General features: G+C 37.6%; 1 non-coding gene and 1 pseudogene across 1 annotated transcript; both read right to left on the bottom strand.

Moving 5' to 3' along the window:
• Positions 1-21,547: 21,547 nt before the first annotated feature.
• On the bottom strand, positions 21,548-21,676 carry LOC114632846. The gene has a single exon (XR_003713141.1). It is a non-coding gene; the product is annotated as a small nucleolar RNA SNORA17 (small nucleolar RNA).
• Positions 21,677-22,522: 846 nt separating this feature from the next.
• Positions 22,523-22,925, bottom strand: LOC114632580 (annotated as a pseudogene).
• Positions 22,926-24,553: the final 1,628 nt, after the last annotated feature.

Genomic DNA, 24,553 nt, shown 5'->3' on the forward strand with positions numbered 1-24,553 from the left:
TCAACAGAGGAATTACTAATTCATTAAACCCTGACTCTATATTTAAGGCTTTTAAGAATTGTGGACTTATACTATGAGTAGGATAACTAGGCATGTTCCATAAGAACAGCCTAGCTTACCTCAAAGACAAGATGTCTGTTCTTTATAACTGGGAACTGCACAGATGAAGCTGTGTAAAGCTTCCTCCTTTTCACTGAGTCACTCTTCTGTTTCACAATTTCCAACTGCCCTATCACAATTATGTTGAATTCTGACGGCCTACATCTTTTTCTAGCTTTGGAATAAAGTCTGTTCTTACTTATCCTGACTTTTCCTATGCATGTGAAGGAAGCACCTAATCTGAAATCTTTTGTGGTTTTGAATGAAAGGTACTTGGACCTGAGTTTAGAGAACTGTTTGGGGAAGATTAGGAGGAGTGATCTTGAGGAAAGATGTTGTCACTTGGGTCAGACTTTAAGGCCAAAGACTCATGCCATTCTCTCTCTCTCTCTCTCTCTCTCTCTCTCTCTCTCTCTCTCTCTCTTCCCCCCCCTCTCTCTCTCGTGTGTGTGTGTGTGTGTGTGTGTGTGTGTGTGTGTGTCTTGCTTTCAGATCAAGGTATGAATTCTCAGGCATTCCTGCCACTATCCCTCTAATTCTCTAAAACCAGAAGCCTAATTAAACACTGTCCTTATGAGCTGCCAAGTCAGGTGTTTTATCATAGCAATAAAAAAATTACTAAAGCACCAACCTACTCAAATGTATTCCATGGGTTTAATTTTTATGACAATTTAAGAGTATTTTTCAAAATTCCTAATTGTGTTATTTATTAAGTGAATTAATTATGCTATTAACAGACAAGCTGGATTTTTTTCTTCAATGGTTAAGAAACTCAGCTATATATGCTGTCAATTCATTCCCACTCCCAAGTGCCTATTTCCTACTTACATATAAAGTTTAAAGTCAATATCATCTTTCTAGCTCCCAATGCTGCCAAAATTTTTACAGTTTCAAAAATGCTGCTTCTATAAATGGCTCTAAATTGATTCCTTGAGATGTTATGCTTAAAGTACTAGGAACCAGATCGTCACAAATATCTCATTCCAAAATTTCACTTAATGGTTACCCATGTAATCATCCATTAAAAAAGGCAAAAGACAGTTTTACACTAATTGTCAGATGATGTGCTTAACCTAAACTGAGAAATAAAAGGCAGAATTATCCAAGTTCTAGCATTCAGAAATAAAAACAAATCTATGTTTACAAAGGGTAGATCAAAGCAATCTAGCAGAAACTGACATTTTAGTTTCTTCTACTCACAATTTTAAAGGTTTGAAATTGAAATGCTATATACAACCCCAAAACCAAGCAAACTAAAAACTGGTAGAAAAATAAACAACTGGGTCTAGATCAACTGTTCACCAAGTCATGTTCATAGAAGGAATTTAAAGGAATAATAGACACACACACACAACCTTAGTTTATTGACTTCATTGAATCCTCAAGTAAGGTATACAAATGGAGAATTTAACAAGAAAAAATGAATTCTCACAGGCAATTGTGACCTGATGAAATGGAATAGTAGAAACTGAAGATATAGGTACTTGACAAGCATTTGCAGAGTCTTTATGGGAATTCATTCCCAGAACCATAAATTCATATATGTGGATTTGTGCATGCACATGAGATATTGGGTGCTATTGAAGGTATCTTAAAATTGCTTTTGTCTTAATGAATCAAAGTCCTAATAAATCAGATTACCTTAGAAAAGGTCTGTAAACATCATACCTCTCAGAAAGAAAGCCAGTACACACTGAAAAGTCAGATTTGATAATGTAAGAGATTTGTGGGCTGAATCTCAGTGGTTGGCCTCCTTTCACACAGTCTGTCTCCCTTCTTTGCATAGAATAAAGAAAATACTGCTTGCCTTAGAGGGCCCCTGCAGTCATAGAACAAAACATATAAAATAATGTATGTATCCAGAGTAGGCAATCAGGTAATATCAGCCATGGTTCCTATCATTTTGTTTAGAAGAAAACTGAATTGAAATCAATGAATTATGTAGGACCAATCACTGTGAAATTCTTTACATTATCTGCTTTCTTTTTATGTATAAAATTACTTGTGTATAAATATACATGTGAAAGTGCTTAGAGAATTTAAAACATTGAAAACACCCAGGGATCACAAAAATAAAAATGTCTTATACCTCTCAAAATGTTAAATAGTAAAGAAAATTGACTAATAAATTTGCTTAGCATCAAACGACAGAATAATGTTAGGTTAGCTCTTTTGGAAAATAAAAGTATGAGTTGAATTTTTAGTATGGTTCTTGGTATCTTGCATATGCCAGATGAAAAATGCTTATCTTTATGGCTGCGTGTGTTACTTGGAAGTAAAATGATCCCACGTCATGTAATTTCCAAGGAAGCAACAATAACTTAATTGTACCCCTGTTGATCTTAAATTAATGCATGAAAAATAGCCTTGGAGACTTCAAAAGATGCTCAAGTACTCCTAGTGAGAGCAGTAGGGAACAAGAGAATCTGGCAGCAGCAGTCTATCAAAAAGCTATTTACATGTTGAAGGACAGGATTTAATTAATAGTGCTACAGCTGTGAAGTCAATATGCAGATTTTAGTTCCAAGCACAAGGGACCATTATATCTATTTAACGTGTCACTTAGTTCAATGATTTTCCCTTTTATGCTAATGCATGGTAATAAGCATACATCCCTGAGTATTGACTGAGTCTTGTTGACTGCTGTTACTTCTACTACTAACGAACAATGATAATAGCTACCATTTATCGTGTATTTAAAATATCCTATGTCCTTTAATAATCACATTTTATACATTGTTACATTTATTTTTTCAGCAACCCTATTAGATTGAGGCTATCATTATCTTTATTTTTACATAAAAGAAAACCAAGGCTTTAACAAAGTGGGTAATTTGCCATGGGTTGTGCTTTTTGTGAAATAGTCCATCGTCACTATCTTCCCCTTCAGAAGCTTTTCCACAGGAAGAGTGTCTCTATTACTTTTAAGTATACTAAAAAGATTTAAGCACACAAACAAGATTGAGTCTTGAGCAGGCTTATCCCTTTTCAATTCTATCCTACTACAGGATAGAGATATGAGGTTGGACACATGTCTCTGAAGGAATGGTAAGAGATAGTTCTATTACATGTGTTGTAACACAATGTTCCTTTTAAAGACAGAACAGTAACATTTTGATGCCCGTCATTGAATATCATGTTTGTCATCAGTACCTACTTACCAGATGGAGAAATACATGAGCTAGCCTTCTCTAGCCCCATGTTTCCAAATCCTCTTACTTTGTTGTTCTTTTCCCTATAATATTTGAAACTTCTAAGCATATCCTAAAATTTTCCTTTTAACATATTCACTATTTATGTATTATCACATTAGGCTGATTTTTATACATTACATACTCTATACATATTTGTATGTGTTAAAATATTGAATTACATTAGCTGACACCCATGTTTATGGCTGCAGTTCAGGTTATGTCTATAGATTTCAGTGGTGCATCCTAAGCCCCTGTGAAAAGTTCTACTTATTGTGGAAGAGAAAAAAAAAAGAAAGAAAGAAAGAAAAGGAAAAAGGAGAATGGACTACTTAGTCATAAAGTTAACCAACTACTTTACCTTTGAAGTTCTTCTAAATAATAAAAGTCCATTGAAGTGATCATGAGAGTGTTCACAAAATTTTGTTTATTGCCTTGCTTGTTCTTTGACTATTTGTGTTTATTGTCTTGCTTGTTCCTTGACTATTTGCATCTATTGTGTTGCTAGTCCCTCAACCTAGAACTGACCTGAATACTTGAATGTAATTCAAATGGTATAAAAGCAAAAAAGAGGAGGGGGGATGGGATAGGTGGTTCTAGGGAGGAAAAATGAGGAAAGGGAATGACATCTGAATTGTAAATTAATAAATAAAAGTCCATTGAAATGAGAGTTACTTAGGGCTATGACCTGGTTCACTTAGAGCCTAAAATATCATAAGTAATATACTTCTCCAAATGCTCAGTTAGAATATATCCTTTTATAAGACTTTAAAGAATTTCTGCTTACTCTACAGACTATGTGTTTTAGCTGACAGGCTATGTTGCATTATAAACCAGTTATCAAAGATTCTATGAGATATGTTAGAAGCTGAAGAAGATTGTAAACTGTAGACTACTGCATTTTAAACATTAGGATGGACACTAGAAATGGGAGTACATAGAATTCATCCTTCGGCCTAACAGTATGCTTGCTGGAAACATGAATTAACTCACTTCTGGCAGCTGTACAGAATAATAGAGAATCAATCCCTTCTGAATACATCTGATCAAATATAGAATTTATCATACTCATATATCAATTTGTAACAAGGGATTTAAACAGCATAGTGGATTACACATATAATTCTAGCATTTGGGAGGCTGAGGCAGGATGACTACTGGCCTTTGTCAGCACTCTACATGTTAGTCCTGTGTTTATGTGATCATAGAGAAGCAAGGAAATGTGAAAAAAGGGAGAATATCTCAGGATACTAATCACAGCAAAACCAAAACAAGACCAAGACATCCACTCCATAGGCCATACCTCATCGATTTGAACTGATAGCCTATGTCAAACATGTTAAATGGGAGGTTGAAAAATATTTGAGGTCAAAAGACTCAACATGAGCAGAAAACATAAGAAAAATCTCAATGTTGATAATGATGGCATTTATAAAATCTGTAGCTATTATATAATATATACTAAACAGAAGATGTCTGTACAGTTATTGAAATACTAGCACAACAGTGGAGAAAAATGTATGTATAAAGATATTGAGTTTGTGTTGGAAATACAATGCCAAATTTTCTCAGTAGTGATATAAGATATAAGACAGCACCTGGGATTGTCTATAAAGCAACTAAAGGAAACAATACACAGAAACCATCTCTGGAAATTAAAGATGGAATCCTCAGAGAATTTCTGTGGCTCAATTTACACAAATGCCATTTGCCAAACAACATGGAAAGCAGAGTTTTCATGAGATGTTTTAAGAACTGGTGCCACATACCTAGGAAACAGTCAAAGGTTGGAAATCAAACTCCCAGGTGAATAAATGGAAGACACCAGCCAAGGTAGCAAATGTCATACCTGATAAAGTAAACTCCAAACCAATCAACCAAAAGATAGAAGACTACTGTAGGCTGGTTAAAGAGTAGCAACCCATATATATATATATATATATATATATATATATATATATATTCACATCTTATACATCTTAAAGCACAAAAATAAAGAAGGTCTTTAATACCTCACTCTTACATCTAGATAGAGTTTCCAAACTGAATTAGCAAATAAACTTCAGAGTTAAATTATATCATTAATCAAATAGAATTAAGAGATATCTACAGAACTATCCACCCAACTGATAGGAAAAAGAACATTCTAATCGGTAGCTCAAAGAACTTTATCCAAAACAGACTACAAGAAAACAAGACCTAAATTGAAGTAATTCTCAGCATCCTATCAGACTAGAGTAGTTTAATCTGGAAGCCAATAACTAATCTCAGAAAATACACAACTATTTGAATCCCAACCAATTTACTTTGAAGTGAAGAGTGAGTCAGTGAAGGAATCAAGGGGGAAATTAAAACTTTCATAGACTCAAATGATAATGAAAGTACAATAAATCAGAACATCAAGAGCACAGACCAGTCAATAATAAATGTGAAGTTCATATCTGTAAACACTCACACTGAAAACTCAGAGAGACTTGGGAAACAGCTCAGTTGATAAAGTACTCTCTGGACAAGTGTGAGGACTTGAATTGGATCCTTGGAAACTACAAAAATGCTAGATGGGTGTCCCACTCATTTGTAATTCCTGCTTTGTTGGAAGTCGAAAGCAGAGAATCCCTGGAGCAAGCTGGCTAGGTAGGCTAGCCACATCAGTGAGGAATTGGTTCAACTGAGGCTTTGCCCCAGTGAATAAAGTGGAGAGTGATTGAGGAAGGGACTCAGCATCCAACCTTGTGTCTCTACACATACATGCTTATGCCTCACAAATATACAAGCAAAGAAAAGAGATGCAAGAAGTCTCAAATAAACAACTTATGTCCCAGGAAAGTAAGAAATCAAATGCAAATGAAGCAGATGCCAAGAATTATGAAGATCATGGAGGAAATGAATGAAGTAGAGACTGAAAACAAAATGTATATAGTACATTAATATTATAGTTATATATTATTATAGAAGTATAAATATTAGAAAATTATATATTATATAAAATATAATAACTATATATATTTAATCAGATAATTGGTTATTTAAAAAGATGAACAAGCCCCCTTCCGCCCCTGCCTGGTCCTTTGGGCTGGAGCAGACACAGAGTCGGTCTGCTCCTGTCCTGTGGAGAAACTGAATCCTGAGTCATCGAGGAGCCACTGCACTCAGAGCAGCTAAAACTGAATCCTGAGTCATCGAGGACCCACTGCACTCAGAGCAGCCGAGGAGCCACTGCACTCAGAGCAGGATTTCCACATCCAAGAGGTGGCCTGAGTCCCAGGAGTTCTTCCATCCAGGAGATTAGGAGCATAAGACCACAGAGACATCTAGACTCCGAGGAACTCTGCTATAATCAAGATAACTGGAAATACAGACTCCAGTCTTACACAGTGAGGGCAGGTAACACTAGAGTTAACCAGATGGCGAAAAGCAAGCGCAAGAACATAAGCAACAGAAACCAAAGTTTCTTGGCATCATCAGTACCCAGTTCTCCCAATATAGCAAGCCCTGAACACCCCATCACACCTGAAAAGCAGGATTCAGAATTAAAATCACTTCTCATGATGATGATAGAGGATTATAAGAAGGAATTAAGTAACTCCCTTAAAGAAATACAGGAGAGTACAAGTAAACAGATAGAAGCCCTTAAAGAGGAATCACAGAAATTCCTTAAAGAAATGCAAGAAAACACAAAGAATGAATTAAACAAAAACATTCAGGATCCGAAACTGGAAATACAAACAATAAAGAAAGTTCAAAGGGAGACAACCATGGAGATAGAAAACCTAAGAAAGAGATCAGGAGTCATAGACGCAAGCATCACCAACCGAATACAAGACATAGAAGAGAGAATCTCAAATGCAGAAGATACGGTGGAAAATATTGACACAGTTGTCAAAGAAAATGCAAAATGGAAAAAACTCCTAACTCAAAACATCCAGGAAATCCAGGACACAATGAGAAGACCAAACCTAAGGATAATAGGTATAGATGAGAATGAAGATTCCCAACTTAAAGGGACAGTAAATATCTTCAACAAAATTATTGAGGAAAACTTCCCTAACCTAAAGAACAAGATGCCCATAAACATACAAGAAGCCTACAGAACACCAAATAGACTAGACCAGAAAAGAAATACCTCCCGTCACATAATAATCAAAACATCAGCTGCACAAAAGAAAGAAAAAATACTAAAAGCAGTAAGGGAAAAAGGTCAAGTAACATATAAAGGCAGACCTATAACAATTACACCAGACTTCTTACCAGAGACTATAAAAGCCAGAAGAGCCTGGACTGACATCATACAGACCCTAAGAGAACACAATTGCCAGCCCAGATTACTATACCCAGCAAAACTCTCAATCACTATAGATGGTGAAACCAAGATATTCCATGACAAAACCAAATTTGCACAATATCTTCCCACAAACCCAGCACTTCAAAGGATAATTGATGGAAAACGACAACACAAGGAGGGAAACTACAACCTAGAAAAAGCAAGGAAGTAATCTTCCAACAAGCCCAAAAGAAGATAACTATACAAACATAACTTTACCTCTAATAACAAAAATAAAAGGAAGTCACAATCATTTTTCCTTAATATCTCTTAACATCAATGGTCTCAATTCCCCAATAAAAAGACGCAGACTATCAGACTGGATACACAAACAAGACCCATAATTTTGCTGCATACAAGAAACGCACCTCAGTGACAAAGACAGACACTACCTCAGAATAAAAGGGTGGAAAACAATTTTCCAAGCCAATGGTCCCAAGAAACAAGCTGGAGTAGACACAAGCATGACCAACCGAATACAAGAGATAGAAGAGAGAATCTCAAATGCAGAAGATACGGTAGAAAATATTGACACAGTTGTCAAAGAAAATGCAAATAAAATTGACTTTCATCCAAAATTAATCAAAAAAGATAAAGAAGGACACTTCATACTCATCAAAGGAAAAATCTACCAAGGTGAACTCTCAATTCTGAACATCTATGCTCCAAATGCAAGGACACCTACATACATAAAAGAAACTTTACTAAAGCTCAAAACACACATTACACCTCATACAATAATAGTGGGGGATTACAACACCCCACTCTCAGCAATGGACAGATCATGGAAACAGAAACTAAACCAAGACACTTTGACATTAACAGAAGTTATGAACCAAATGGACTTAACAGACATCTATAGAACATTTCATCCTAAAACAAAAGAATATACCTTTTTCTCAGCACCTCATGGTACCTTCTCCAAAATAGACCATATAATTGGTCACAAAACAACCCTCTACAGATACAAAAACATTGAAATAATCCCTTGCATCTTATCAGATCACCACGGACTAAGACTGGTCTTTAATAATGACAAAACCAATGGAAAACCCACGTGCACATGGAAACTTAACAACTCTCTACTCAATGATGACTTGGTCAAGGAAGAAATGAAGAAAGAAATAAAAGACTTTTTAGAATTCAATGAAAATGAGGACACATCATACCAAAACTTATGGGACTCCATGAAGGCAGTGCTAAGAGGAAAACTCATGGCTCTAAGTGCCTACAAGAGAAACTGGAAAGAGCACACACTAACAAGTTGACTGCACAACTAAAAGCTCTAGAACAAAAAGAAGCAAATACACCCAGGAGGAGTAGAAGGCAGGAAATAATCAAACTCAGGGCTGAAATCAACCAAATAGAAACAGAAAGAACAATACAAAATATCAATAAAACCAGGAGCTGGTTCTTTGAGAAAATCAACAAGATAGATAAACCCTTAGCCAGATTAACCAGAGGGCACAGAGACAATATCCAAATTAATAAAATCAGAACTGAAAAGGGAGACATAACAACAGAAACTGAAGAAATTAAAAAAATCATCAGATCCTACTACAAAGGCCTATACTCAACAAAACTGGAAAACCTGGATGAAATGGACAATTTCCTAGACAGATACCAGGTACCAAAGTTAAACCAGGAGCAGATAAACCATCTAAATAGTCCTATAACCCCTCAGGAAATAGCAGCAGTCATTAAAAGTCTCCCCACTTAAAAAAGCCCAGGACCAGATGGTTTTAGTGCTGAATTCTATCAGACCTTCAAGGAAGACCTAATACCAATTCTCTTCAAACTATTCGACAAAATAGAGACAGAAGGATCACTACCCAATTCGTTCTATGAAGCTACAATTACACTCATACCCAAACCCCACAAGGACCCGACAAAGAAAGAGAACTTCAGACCAATCTCCCTTATGAACATCGATGCAAAAATACTCAATAAAATTCTAGCAAACCGAATCCAAGACCACATCAAAACAATCATCCATCATGATCATGTAGGTTTTATCCCAGGAATGCAGGGATGGTTCAATATTTGGAAATCCATCAATGTAATCCACTATATAAACAAACTTAAAGAAAAAAACCACATGATCATCTCACTAGATGCTGAGAAAGCTTTTGACAAAATTCAACATCCCTTCATGATAAAAGTCTTGGAAAGATCAGGAATTCAAGGCCCCTACATAAACATAGTAAAAGCAATTTACAGCAAACCAGTAGCCAACATCAAGCTAAATGGAGAGAAACTTGAAGCAATCCCACTAAGATCAGGGACTAGACAAGGCTGCCCACTCTCCTCCTACCTATTCAATATAGTACTGGAAGTCCTAGCCAGAGCAATTAGACAACAAAAAGAAGTCAAAGGGATACAAATAGGAAAGGAAGAAATCAAAATATCGCTATTTGCAGATGATAAGATAGTATACTTAAGTGACCCCCAAACTTCCACCAGAGAACTCCTAAACCTGATAAACAACTTCAGCAAAGTGGCTGGTTATAAAATCAACTCAAATAAATCAGTAGCCTTCCTCTACATGAACGATAAACAGACTGAAAAAGAAATTAGAGAAATGACACCTTTCACAATAGTTGCAAATAATATGAAATACCTTGGTGTGAATCTAACCAAGCAAGTGAAAGACCTGTATGACAAGAACTTCAAGTCTCTGAAGAAAGAAATTGAAGAAGATCTCAGACAATGGAAAGATCTCCCATGCTCATGGATTGGCAGGATTAATATAATAAAAATGGCCATCTTGCCAAAAGCAATCTACAGATTCAATGCAATCCCCATTAAAATCCCAACTCAATTCTTCACAGAGTTAGGAAAGGAAATTCTCAAATTCATATGGAATAACAAAAAACCCAGGATAGCGAAAACTATTCTCAACAATAAAAGAACTTCGGGAGGAATCACCATCCCTGACCTCAAGCTGTACTACAGAGCAATAGTGATAAAAATTACCTAGTATTGGTACAGAGACAGGCAGGAAGATCAATGGAATAGAATTGAAGACCCAGAAATGAACCCACACTCCTATGGTCACTTGATCTTTGACAAAGGAGCTAAAACTGTCCAGTGGAAAAAGGACAGCATTTTCAACAAATGGTGCTGGTTCAACTGGAGGACAACATGTAGAAGAATGAAAATTGATCCATTCTTATCCCCTTGTACAAAGCTCAAGTCTAAGAAATAAAGGACCTCCACATAAAACCAGATACACTGAAACTAATAGAAGAGAAGGTGGGGAAGAGCCTTGAATACTTGGGCAAAGGGGAAAAGTTCCTGAACAGAACTCCAATGGCATATGCTCTAAGATCAAGAATTGACAAATGGGACTTCATAAAATTGCAAAGTTTCTGTAAGGCAAAGGAAACTGTCAATAGGACAAAACGACAACCAACAAATTGGGAAAAGATCTTTACCAATCCTTCATCTGACAGAGAGCTAATATCCAATATATACAAAGAACTCAAGAAATTAGACTCCAGACAACCAAATTACCCTATTAAAAAATGGAGTACAGAGCTTAACAAAGAATTTTCAACGGAAGAAACTCGAATGGCCGAGAAGCACCTAAAGAAATATTCAGCATCCTTAGTTATCAGGGAAATGCAAATCAAAACAACCCTGAGATTCCATCTCACACCAGTCAGAATGGCTAAGATTAAAAACTCAGGTGATAGTAGATGCTGGCGAGGGTGTGGAGAAAGAGGAACACTCTTCCATTGTTGGTGGGACTGCAAGATGGTGCAACCACTTTGGAAATCAGTCTGGCGGTTTCTCAGAAAATTGGACATAGCATTACCCGAGGATCCAGCTATACCACTCCTAGGCATATACCCAGAAGATGCTCGAACATATAACAAAGACATATGCTCAACTATGTTCATAGCAGCCTTGTTTATAATAGCCAGGAGCTGGAAAGAACCCAGATGTCCTTCAACTGAGGAATGGATTCAAAAAATGTGGTATATTTACACAATGGAGTATTACTCAGCTATTAAAAACAATGAATTCGAGAGGTTCCTAGGTAAATGGATGGAACTAGAAATTATCATCCTGAGTGAGGTAAGCCAATCACAAAAGAACACACATGGTATTCACTCACTGATTATTGGATATTAGCCCAGAACCTTGAAATGCCCAAGATGCAACTCACAGGCCACATGAAGCCCATAAAGAAGGAAGACCAAGTGGGGGTGATTTGGTCCTTATTAGAAGGAGCAAAAAATTCTCAATGGAGCAAATATGAAGACAAAGTGAGGGATAGAAACTGAAGGAGGGGCCGTTTCAAGACCACTCCACCTGAGTGTCTATCCCATGTGCAATCACCAAAGGTAGAGGCTGATGTGGAAGTCAGGAAGTGCATGCTGATAAGAGCCTGAGATGGATATCTCCTCAGAGGTCTTCAAGAGTCTGACATACTCAGAAGCAGATGCTCACAACTAGCCATTGAACTGATCATGGGGTTCTCAATAGAGGAGTTAGAGTGAAGACTGAAGGAGAGCTGAAAGGATTTGCGGCACCATGAGGAGAGCAACAATATCAACCAACCACAGCTCCCAGGGTCTAAACCACCAGCCTGGGAGCACTTAGGGAGGGATCCAGCTCTTCAGTTGAATATGTAAGAGTGGAGGGCCCTGCTGGGCATAGGTGGAAGAAGAGAACCTTGACTTCATGAAGGCTGGATGCCCCGGGGGTGGGAATTTTGAGGGTGGGGAGGTGGGATTGGGGGGGTAGATAGAGGTTACATCCACAGAGAAGAAGAAGGAGGGGTGAAGGGATTGGGGGTTCCTGGGTGGGTGGGGGTTGGGGTAAGGGCACAACATAAGAAATGTAAATAAAACATCCAATAAAGAAGAAGAAGAAGAAAAAAAAAAGATGAACAAGATTGTTCAACCTCTAGCCACATTAGCTAATGGAAAGAGAGAGAATGCCCAAATTAATATAATTAGAGATAGAAAGTTGTTAAAAACAGATTATAATTAAATTTAGAAAATTGTTGAGCATATTTTGAAAACATTATTTTAATCTGTTTGAAGATGTAGTAAATAAATCCTAAGTGCATAAGACCTACCAAAAAATAAAAACTACCTCCATACACTTTTTACAAGTAATTAGATAGAAGCAGTAACTTGAAGTCTACCTACAAAGAAAAACACAGGACCAAATGAAGTCTAAAAAACTTTCAAGAAATCTAATAACTAACACTTGTTACACTGTTCTACCAAATTAAAAAAAAAAAACACAAATACCACCAAACTAAGTCTACAATGCCTTTATAAAATTCCTATTTAAAATGGTTAAAGATACACACAGAAAGAAAGAGACAGAGACAGAGAGAGAAAGAGAGAGAGAGAGAGAGAGAGAGAGAGGAAGAGAGAGAGAGATTTTAAAAAGAGATCAAATTACAGATAATCTTGTTGAACAAATGAAAACAAAACCTCAATAGGACTATTTTTCAAACTCAATTCAAGAACATATTAGGGCAAATAGAACCAAGTTGGTTTCATTGCAGAGATACAATGTTGGTTGAACATATGCACACCCATAAATATAATACACTAATAAGAACAAGGGAAGAAATCACACAAGCATCGCAGATGCAGAATAGGTAGTTGATAGAGTTCAACACATCTTCACAATAAAGGTCCTGAAGAAACTAAGAATAGATGGAGTATGACTCAACATAGTGAATGCTATATTGGACAATTTAAGGCCAACATTAGTCTAAGAAGAGAAAGGCTGAGAACATTGCTTCTAAAATCTAGAATGAAACATAGCTGCACATTCTCTGTTCTTAATCTAGATAATACTCTACATTTTAACAAAAGCAGTAGGTGAAAGGTATAAAAGGGTATAAAAGGTATAAAAAATGAAAACAGGCAGTACATGTTTTCTGCAAAGAGAAACAACTGATTCTGTACTTAAAAGATCACGAAGATTCCACTAGAAAATTTATGGCTATGATAAAGGCTTTCCATAAATTTCAGGAAACAAAATCAGTGTATAAAAATCAGAAGCTTTTATGAGCATCCATAATGAACCTGCAGATATAAAATTATGAAATAGATTTTATAAAACCTAAAATCATCTAGTAATAAACCTAGTCAAGCAGATTAAAGATCCCTCTTTAAGGAAACTTTAAGACACTGAAAAGCTAAATTAAAGAAGACATTGGATGATGAAAAGATCTTCCGTGCTCCTGGATTGACAGAATAAGAATTGGAAAGATTCTATACTTCCAAAAGTAATGTACAGATTAAAATGACATCTTTCTTAAAACTAGAAAAAAAATCTTAAAACTCTTTTGGGAATACAAAAGACCCCAGGTAGCCAGAATAATTCTAAGTAGAAAGAATACAACTACTAGGTATCACATTTCCTGACCCCACTCTAACCTATGGAGTCATAAAGACAGAATCAGCATGGAACTGGCACTGAAACAAACATGCAGACCAATGGGGTATAATAGCAGACTCAGATGTAAACCTGTACACCTTTAGTCACCTAAATTTTGACTGAGGCATCAGAAACATTCACTGGGGGGATAGGAACCAACTTTTAAAATAATTGGTTCTGGTGAGACTGAATATCCATCTGCAAAAGAATTATATCAGATGTGCATTTCTCAGCCTGAACAAAAATCAGTTCAACTTGGATTAAAGACCTTAATTCAAAATTATGGCTCTCAACCTGGTAAAAAACTTCAGAAGGGCCAGGCGGCGGTGCCGCACGCCTTTAATCCCAGCACTTGGGAGGCAGAGGCAGGTGGATTTCTGAGTTTGAGGCCAGCCTGGTCTACTGAGTGAGTTCCAGGACAGCCAGGGCTACACAGAAAAATCCTGTCCAAAAAAAAAAATCTGTATCACAAGAATTCACCAATAAGATGACATGAAAAAAGCCTTCCTTAGACCAAAAGAAACTATTAATAGAAGTGAACTATAGAATGGAGAAAAGAACTTTTCTAGCTATACTTCAGACAAAGAATTAATATATGAAGAACTGCAGAAACTCCCAAACTGCTAAGCAGTAAGTGAACTAATGAGTTGAAGGGATTTCTCAAAGGAAGATAGAGAAATTCCCAATAAAGTTGGAAAAGTGTTGACTATCTCAAAGAAATGCAAATTAAAACAACTTTGGAAAATTGTCACATCCTAGTGAAAATGACTAACTCCAGGAAAACAAATCACAAATGCTGAGAATTTGAGATATGAGAATGTGGGGAAAGAGCACTATATGTGGGGAAGCTCTCCTTTAATCCCCAGCTCTCTTGCAGGTAAGCATAGGTAGATCTTTGTGAATTCTGGTCCATTATGGTCTATGTACAGAGGTCTGGGTTACCCAGAGCTATGTAGTACAACTATGAATCAGTGAACAAACAAATAAATAAATAAAGATTATGACAGAAAAAGAACTGTTGTCACAGTACAAAATCACTGTAGCAGTTTTAGAGATTCTTTTAAAACCAGCTTTGTAACTTATGATACCAAACTGCCTACTCCAGAGGTTCTTGCACATTCCTCTTTACCACTATTCTTTTCACATTATGGAAAAATTAAGCAGCCTAGATATTTATCAATAGAGAAATGGATAAGGAAAGTGTAGGGTATGCCCAACAGAATTTTAAGTATCAGTCATAAAAAATGAAACTGAAAATCTCAGGAAACTCATGGAACTGAGAAACATTCCAGAAAGTGAGCTGATCTAGGCTCAGAAAACAGATTTGGCATGTTCCTCCCCACCCACATCCCTTAGCATCCACTTATTAAATGTGTGTATCTAGGTGGGAGTAAATGTTGGCAGAGGCAAAGAATCTAGAAAGAGGCCCACGAGAAGGGGAAATAGGCTTGGAGGTGGAGTAGTAGAGAGAACAACAGAACACAGAATATATTGAAGTAGAGGTGGAGATACTTGTAAAATATTAGATCTGGGAAAGAGATAGCACAAGAAGATGAGGGAAAAAGAAATGGAGACTCAATCCAAATGAGGTGTGTTTGTAAAATGTCACAATAAGACTTACTTGGTAAGCTAATAATTGATTTAAAAAAAAAATTTGTACCAGTCAGGAAGCTCCCCTGTGTGGTAACTCCATCACAAGCCCAAATGGCAACTCTTATGACTCTCAGAGAATTTGAGAGCTTCTTAAAACAAGCAGCTCACTCATAGACTAGAGTCACAATTGTGAAGTAGAAAACAAATTTGTGACCTGTTATTTATTTAATCATTTGCTTAAGTGCTTTACAATAACCACATATGTCACATACAAGAAAAGAATTTACATGACTGGAACCTGCATGGTTGTCCTCTGAGAGGGTCTTCCAGCACCTGACTGAGACAGATACAGATACTTACCACCAACTATTGTCCTGAGCTTAGGCACCCCTATGGAAGAGTTAGGGGAAGGACTGAAGGAACTGAAGGGGATTGTAACACAATAGGGAGAGCAATACTGACCCAGACCCCTCAGAACTCCCAGGGTCTAAGCTACCAATCAAAGAGCACACATACACTGGTCCATGGTGCCCCCCCCGCATATTTAACAAAGGTCTACTATGTCTGTCCTCAGTGGAATGTGCTTGGTCTTGTGGAGGCTTGATTCCCCAGAGAAGGTGGATACTAAAGGTGGGAGTGGGTGGGTAGGTAAGGGAGCACCCTCTTAGAGGTGAAGGAGAAGAGGGATGGGGTGAGAGGCTCGTGGAGAGGGAACTGGGAAGGGGGACAACATTTGAAATGCAAATAAGTAAAAATAATTAATATAAAAGAAAGAGAACAAAAAAATCTAACACAACATTTCCTTCTGCTTAGACAGCAATCCAAACAGACTGATGTGCTCTTGCAACACGAGAAAAGACATGGGTGCTGCCTGAGCACATCCAGGCACCAGCCTTCTAGTTAGATATCAGGAATGGGATATGCTGCACTAGGAGGTTACAAGCATTCCATTTCAATCTGTGTATCCATCCTTTATAACATAGTGAACTGCTTTTCAGTGTGATCCTAACATGCTATACATAGACTTAGATTCAGGTTTCTTGTCCATCCCCTATGCTGTTTTAATTACAAGTCTGTTACTTTTCACTTGACTCTTTGGAACTATACTTACTGACATTACTCATTTAAAAACATGGATGAAGACATGTTGGAAGCCAAGTTCCAGTTCAACGTAAGAATTAGTAGATGAGAATGACAGGAGGACTGGAGCCATTACAAGGTCCCCTTTAATTACTGGAGGTCAGGCCTCTATACCCGTCTTGGCAAGTTTAGAATTGCCACAGCCCTTCTATACTTAGAGAAGGGAGGAGATGTCAGGGGCAGCCCTGCTTATGCACTGAAGGCCTAAAATCAGCCATAGGCCTAAAATCAGCAATAGGCCTGTCAGACATGTATACTAACACCAAGTCTTGGGTCTCAGTGGAAAACACTGAAACAGATGGCTATAAACTATTGTAAACAGGCAGCTTTTGTGGAAATTTACCAGCCTGAGTAGTCATAGACCTTGTAAATAGGTAGCTTTGGCAGATAATACCAACTTAGATAAGAACAAGTGAATCATAGGCAGAGTCATAGTGACTTATCCTCTGAACCTTCACCCGGCCGATACCCAGTTCTGAAAGATATCTGTACTCCCCCTGAATACCCACGCTCTGGTATCATCCCCTTCCCCATGTCCTGCCTGTTTGTGTTCATAACCCCCGTGTGAATGAGTAAAAGTTGCGATTTGAAAAAAATAAATAATTAAAAAATAAAAATAAATTAATTAATTAAAAAAGAATTAGTAGATGAGACAATAGCATTGAAGTTTTGTTTTATGTAGAGGTACTCTATATGTGTGAAAGTGTGTGAGGGGTTGTTTATATGTGTGTGCATATGCATTCTCATGGCAAGGATCTTACCTCGGGCCTCAAGCTTGCATGGCAAGCACTTTACCTCCTGAACCATATCTCTAGCCACTGATATTTTATTACATATAAAATACTTCTACCATTTATTTGTTATTTTAATCATTTTGTTGATTACATTATCTTGGTTGTTGATTTTTATGTAAATAACAATGTATAATCACAATAATTGGTATGTATACTTTTTATGTAAACTGACAATACAGTAAACACAGACACAGAATGATGAAATTATTAAAGAGATATTGCCTCTCTGTAGATCATAATGAGCATTGCAGATGATTGAAAGGGCAAAGAACAATATACAAGGAGGAAGAGTGGAGATGGAAGTCAGATATAGGATATAGGACCATTTATAATATCGATAAGAGTAAGTCTTCGGTGCTGTGCTCTGCACAGCCTCCAGGGACTTGAACCCGATCGAGTACAAGGAAATGAAGAAAGGACATACAGAAAGACACATAGAAAAGCTAAGGTTGGGTGATCTGGCTCTCTGCTAGAGGAATCTCAACACCTCGGGTGGTCAGCCTGGTTTTTTGTTGTTGTTGTTTTGATTTTCTTTTGTTTTGTTTTTTTGTTTATTTGTTTCTATATAGAATTGAAAAAGATGGCAGAGGGTATTTCACCCAGAAAAACAATGAGGCATGGTTTATGATATATAGCTGGATCGAAGACAGATTTAGCTAATTGCAGTGGGAGCAGTCTCTGCAAGGAAGCAGTCTTCGGGCTTTAAATATCCAAAAGGACAACAATATGATGAAAACTTTCTGCACATATTGTCAATGCTCATTCTCAATCGCCAAAGGAAAACTTTGCCGTGGAACTGACCCTTACCTCATATTGGGAGGAAGCTGTGCCTACATGGGTCTGAGGCTCCGAGGTCTTTGACATAGCTGCGCATGTCATCAGCATACATTCACTCAGAACATCGCTTACTCAATGCTTCCTCAATTTCCTACACTTCAGAGTGGGAAGAATCAAGGGACACTAAGAGAAATGCTGCTTCCAAGATTTACTCGGAGCTTTCAGTCTTTCAAATCTGTTGTTTTCTAACAATTTCAGCACCTGCCAATAACATTTCATTTGTATTTAGAGCATTTTGCCAACCTGAACAATGTTTTCCTGAATTCTGACTGAACTTGTTACTGCTTTCAGAGACTTCTCATTTTGTAACAAGTAATATTATAAGCCACCCTCAGAATCATCCATCATATTAAAATGACTATTACAGTAAATTCTCAGAGCTAAAGTACTGAAAGTCCTTCCTTGTTCTGATAGAAGGCCACTTCTAGAGAGATGTGCGTTTAAGGAAGTAGAGATGATTTCTATTTGTTTATAGAAACAAAACCCTGTACTTTTGTGAATTATGTAGTGAAAAACACTAATTAAAACAGTAACTGACCTGGACATAATGACATAAGCTCATAATCACAGTCCTTGAGAAGGTGAGGAGGAGGATTGTAAGTTCAAGGGTAACTGAGACTACGTAATGAGATCCAGAGTAGGATAGGCACTTGAAATACCAACAGCAAAAGAAAAGGATGATGATAATGACTGTAATAACAAATGCTGTGCTTACTAATCTGTTTATTTTTTGTTTTAAAATATTTAATTTGCAAAAACTATACATGCTCAAGGTATATAAAGTGATTACATATTATATGCATAAATTGTGTAATTGTTACAATCAAATTAAACTTCACATCCTCACTATCCAGACCTTTTCGTTTATCCCCAAAGTCATTTATCTTACATCAAAAGTGTGACATTCTCATAAACACCTCCTTGTTTCTCTACTTTAAGCCTGTAGCAAGTGGTAATGAAACATGATCACATAGTTCTTTACAAAGAACCTGAATCTAGTTAACCCAGTCACTTTTAGATTCAGATGATACAACTCCAAGAGACTGAACGTATTGAACTGCTCAGTGACCAAGAATGCAAATTCCCTAGGAAGCAAAAGACTCACCGTGTGATATATAATAGTTTGTCCATTTATTTTACTTCACCAAAAATATCAGTAAATTCTTGATTTCCTTATTTTTTTATTATATAGCCAACAAGTCATATCATTTTCTGTCAATGAAAATAAATGATATTCAACAGAAGTGAAATTTGAAAGCTGTGTTTATTTTGTCAAATTTATTTCCCTAAATAATTTTATACTCTGCCCAATAATAAAGTTATGCATGGCAGGTGGTATCCTATAAATAGTTGCAGCAATTTTGTCTCATTGGAACATGATAGCCATAAAATTTAATTTATATCTACTCCTTTTTTATCCATGTATTTTTTTTAAGTTTAGTTGCAGAATTGTTTACATTTAATTGCATGCTTCTCATTTTCTCCAAGCTTGAAGGACCATTAACTGGACTATACAATATTTTAGATCTTAAAATATACATAGCTAAGCTGAAAGAATTAACAGCAAATTAAGTACCACATTCTCAGGCAAGAGTGGAATTAAACTAGGAATCAATACCTGGAAAATCAACAAATTTGGAGGGATTAAACATATTTCTAAATAACATATGGCTCAAAAAGTGAGCCTGAAAAAATTTCTGTCATTGTGAGGCTGGGTAGATGTCTCATGAGTGAAACTACTTGCCAAGCAACCTGATGACAAGAACTTGAATACCCAGATCTATGTAAAATTCAGACACTGTAGTACAAGATTCAGAATGTCCATTAGAGAATATAGGAGGCAGAGACAGGAGAATTTCAAGAGAAATTTGTAGGACAGCTAGCCTGGCTCATGGGCTGAAGAAGAAGTCTCTTCTCAAAACAAGGTGGAAAAGAAAGGAACACCACCCCAAGGTTGTTCTTTGAACTTCACCCATGCACCATGGTATACTTGTGCCTGCACTCACACACATGAGCAAGCAAACAAACATCTGCCCACATTTACACACAAATACACACACACAGAGCATAACACAACACAACATAAAATAAATTAATGCAATTATAAGAAAGAAAATAAGACAGTATCAATGGAAGCAAAAGGTGGAACATTGAAAAGTTCTGTACAGCTGATTAGATTTATTAGATAAATTCTGTGATTATCTCAAAGAAGCAAAGAAAGAGTCCATAAATGGCCAATATCTGAAAAAGTAGACACCATTGTTTACTGCTCAGATATCATAAAGATAAGGGAGTACTTAGCACAAAATCGTGTCCACACACTGAACAGATTTCTTTAGACATATAATCAATTTCTTGAAAAATATAGTAAGCTTTTAAAAAATTCTCACCCAAATCTGCTAGAAGTAACTAGTTTCCCAATATGCTACCTTCCTAACTGAATAAATATTTTAAAATCTAGACCATTATTAACCAGATCCAGAGAGATGTGAACTTGTGGAATCTTCTAATCTTCTCCTGCTTCTTCTGCTCCTCCTGCTGCTCCTCCTCGTCCTCCTGCTCCTCCTCCTCTGCCTCCCCCTTCTCCTCCTTCTTCTTCTAGCTTTTGTTTTTTTGTTTTATTTTGTTTCCTCCATTTTTTAACTTTGGATAGGGCCAGTTTTGTGAAGCCCTCAAACATCAACTTGTCTCTGGGTGACACCCCAGACCAGGGATGTCTGCCTGACTTTTGGTGGTAGCAAACCCCTGCTGCTACAGGCCTATGGACTCAGATATGGCCCCCAGTGGTTGCACAGGCTAGGATCCCACCATTGTTCCTGGTGGCTTTACCAACTACTCACATCAGGCTACTCCTTGTTCCCCACGAGTCCCCAGTTCTGCCTCTCTTCATTGTGCTCACATTCTTCTGTTTCTCTTTCCTTTCCATTTCTCTACTGCTCCTCTTAGTAGCACTCAGGCTCTCTGAGTGTCTGAGATCTTATTTGGAGTGCTCTCAGGAGATCCATTGCACTGGGTCAGTGTTGTCTTGGGTATGGTCTGTTCCCAACCGCACGGTCTATACAGTGCTGGACTGGTGGCCATTTCAGTCTAGCTCCTTGTCTGTGCCCCATGGGGCTAACTAGTGGTTGATTGTATCAGGCTTGCTTTTGTCAGGGAGTGTTGGACTACTAATCATTCAGATGTTCACAGGTCAGAATACTGAGTATATAGCCCGTCTCCTCTCTGCCACTTAACTGATACACATATAACACAGCAGCCATACCTGCAATGCATCTAGAAGCTGTTGTGGAGTCTTCTTCTCATTTAAGGATGAAGACATTCATCCACACTGTATCGCACAAGAGAAACACATTCTATGAGGCTATAACATAATCCAAAGAATTTACAGGAGAAGAAAATGACTGACTAATATAATTTATGAATAAGATAGGAAACTGTAATATAATAGCAAGTTACTTCAGCCATATGTACAAAAAATATATACAATGTTCAAGCAGGATTTTTCCAGATATGAAGTTCATTCAATTATTCACAAAGACCGCTAACCTACATTATTAAGCTGTGTGAGGAGAATTCTGAGGGCTTGTGAGACAACTCCAAGAAACAAGACAACAGTATTGTGTAAAAGTAACTTTTAGTCTCTAGGTATATTCATTTTCTTGGAGATCATTTGAGTAAGCTCACTCTTTCTGCCTCTTTCTGAACTCTGGTTGAGTGGTTCAACTCAACTGTTCTAACTCAAACTACTCTCCAAGCTGACTGATTCAAACTGGTTTCTCTCAGCTTCTCACTGAATTACTTTGCTTGGCCTCAAACTAACTCAAACAATTTGTTCTAATCTTCTGGTTCCTTCTTATTCTCTGACTTCAACTGCCTCTGCTGACACACGCTGAACTGCACAAATTCACAAACAAACTCAACTCTACTGTACTACCGACACTACAGTGCACTCACTGCTCTGAACTCACTATACTGACTACCAACTGACTCAACTCCCTTCTTACTGATGAGCTGACTGACCAACTAACTCACTCTTTCTCCCTGCACTGCCTTTTTTTTTTGAAGCTTTTTAGTTTATTTGTTCTCTCAAAAATCTGCACATCACAGCAAAACATCAAGTCACTGCAGATCTAGTCCTTTGGCTTTTTGCCAGCACCAAAATTGGCCTTTGCAGTTCCCCTGACCTTCTTCATTCTGTTCTTGCATTCCTCTTGCTGTTTTCAAGAGGTCTTTTTCTTCTCATTAAGGTCATGTCTTGCAAGTCTGTGTTTAGCCTCATTCTTCTTTGCATAGTCTAAAAATATCATAGATCATGCCAAAAATCAATTGTCTTGCCACCAACTGAAGTGTGTTCTGAATCCAAATATAACGTTGACATCTGATGTGGTTTTGTACATTTTGGGCAGCTTTTCCCAAATTTCTGTCTTTGGTACCTATTGCCTTCCTGGAATGAAGGAGAACAATGACCATCTGTTTCCTCTGAAGCAGGTTTGTCATGAACTTCCTGGTCCAGATGGTTGCCATGTCATTCATGATGGCTATGGTGCCAGAGCTGTAGAGGAAGAAAAGAGCCCTGCACTGCTCTTAAATAGCTTCTTTCCTATGCTGTTATCTTGAGAGTTGGGCACATTCTATCTATCTCTGACTCATTCTGTCAAGTCTTTTGCTGATTCATCACTTTGTCTACTCCTCAATTAGTTGTCACTTTCAAACATGGTTGCTTCCTTCTATAAACTAATTTTTACCTTAAAGATTTCTGTATTCCAGCCGGAGGTATTAAAGGTGTATGGCACATCTTCATTTCATCCAGATTACACAAACCAAGGTTTTGGATGTGATCCCGTGCCAGTGCACGTTCTATAATCCTGTGACTGCTGTTCCTCCCAAACAGAGGTTTGCTCTTGGAATATGATTTTGTCCTCCTCCCAGTTGTAGTAAATAGGAGTGGGTTTACACCATATTTTCCATCATCTTACTATTATTCAGATGATATTTCTAACCACTGTTTCCCTTGCAGCTTTATACACCTTGCCCTTGTGACTGTATACACTTTAAAGATGTGAACTTTGATCATCTGACATTGTCTAGCCCTAAGAATATAAATTGTCTGATGTTTGAATATAGTTAGTATGATGGCTTGTATATGCTTGGCCCAGGTAGTGGAACTCTTTGGAGGTGTGGTGTGGTGTGTTGGAACAGGTATGGCCTTGTTAGGAGTAGGTGTGCCACTGTCACATGGGCTATAATACCCTAGTCCTAGCTGCCTGGAAGTCACTATTCTCCTAGCAACCTCCAGATAAAGATGTGGAACTCTCAGCTACTCCTGATCCATGCCTGCTTGGATGCTGCCATTCTCCCACCTTGATGATAATGGACTGAAACTCTGAACCTGTAAGCCAGCTCTAATTAAGAGTTGTTGTTAAAAGAGTTGCCTTGGTCATGGTATCTGTTCACAGCAGTAGAACCCTAACTAAATCAGTTGGCTATTTCATAAGATTTTAGTCTGTCTCATTTTTAGGTTTCAATGTCCCATCTTCATGTCACCAACTAGAGTAGTAATACTTTTTAAAAATTTTTACTTAAGCTTTTTTTTTTACTGCTTATTTCATCTTCTTCCCGGTACACCCTCTGACTATTCCAGATCCCATACTTCCTCCCCCTGTCTCTACAAGGATGCCCCCATACCCTCACACAGTCTACCTCACCAGATCTCCCCAATCCCTGGAGGAGTTCCCTCCAGTCTCTTGAGGGTTGAGTTCATCGTCTCTGATTGAACCCAGACATGGAAGTCCTTTGCTAAATATGTATTGGGGTCCTCATATCAGCTGGTGTATGCTGCCTGGTGTATGCTGGTGTATGTATGACCTAGTGTCTGAGAGATCTCAGGGGTCCAGGATATTTGAGGATGCTCATCCTCCTATAGGGTCACCCTCCTCCTTAGCTTCTTGCAACTTTTCCCTAATTCAACCACAGGGGTCAGCAGCTTCTGTCCATTGGATGGGTGTAAATGACTGCATCTGACTTTTTCAGGTGCTTGTTGGATCTTTTAGACAGCAGTTGGATCATGATAGGCTTCTTTATGTGAGTACTCCATAGCCTCAGTAATAGTGTCAGGCCTTGGAGCTTCCCCATTAGCTAGATTCCACTTTGGGCCTGTCACT

The sequence above is a fragment of the Grammomys surdaster genome, unplaced genomic scaffold, assembly GCF_004785775.1.
Source record: "Grammomys surdaster isolate TR1022 unplaced genomic scaffold, NIH_TR_1.0 97, whole genome shotgun sequence".
Classification (NCBI taxonomy): Eukaryota; Metazoa; Chordata; class Mammalia; order Rodentia; family Muridae; genus Grammomys; species Grammomys surdaster.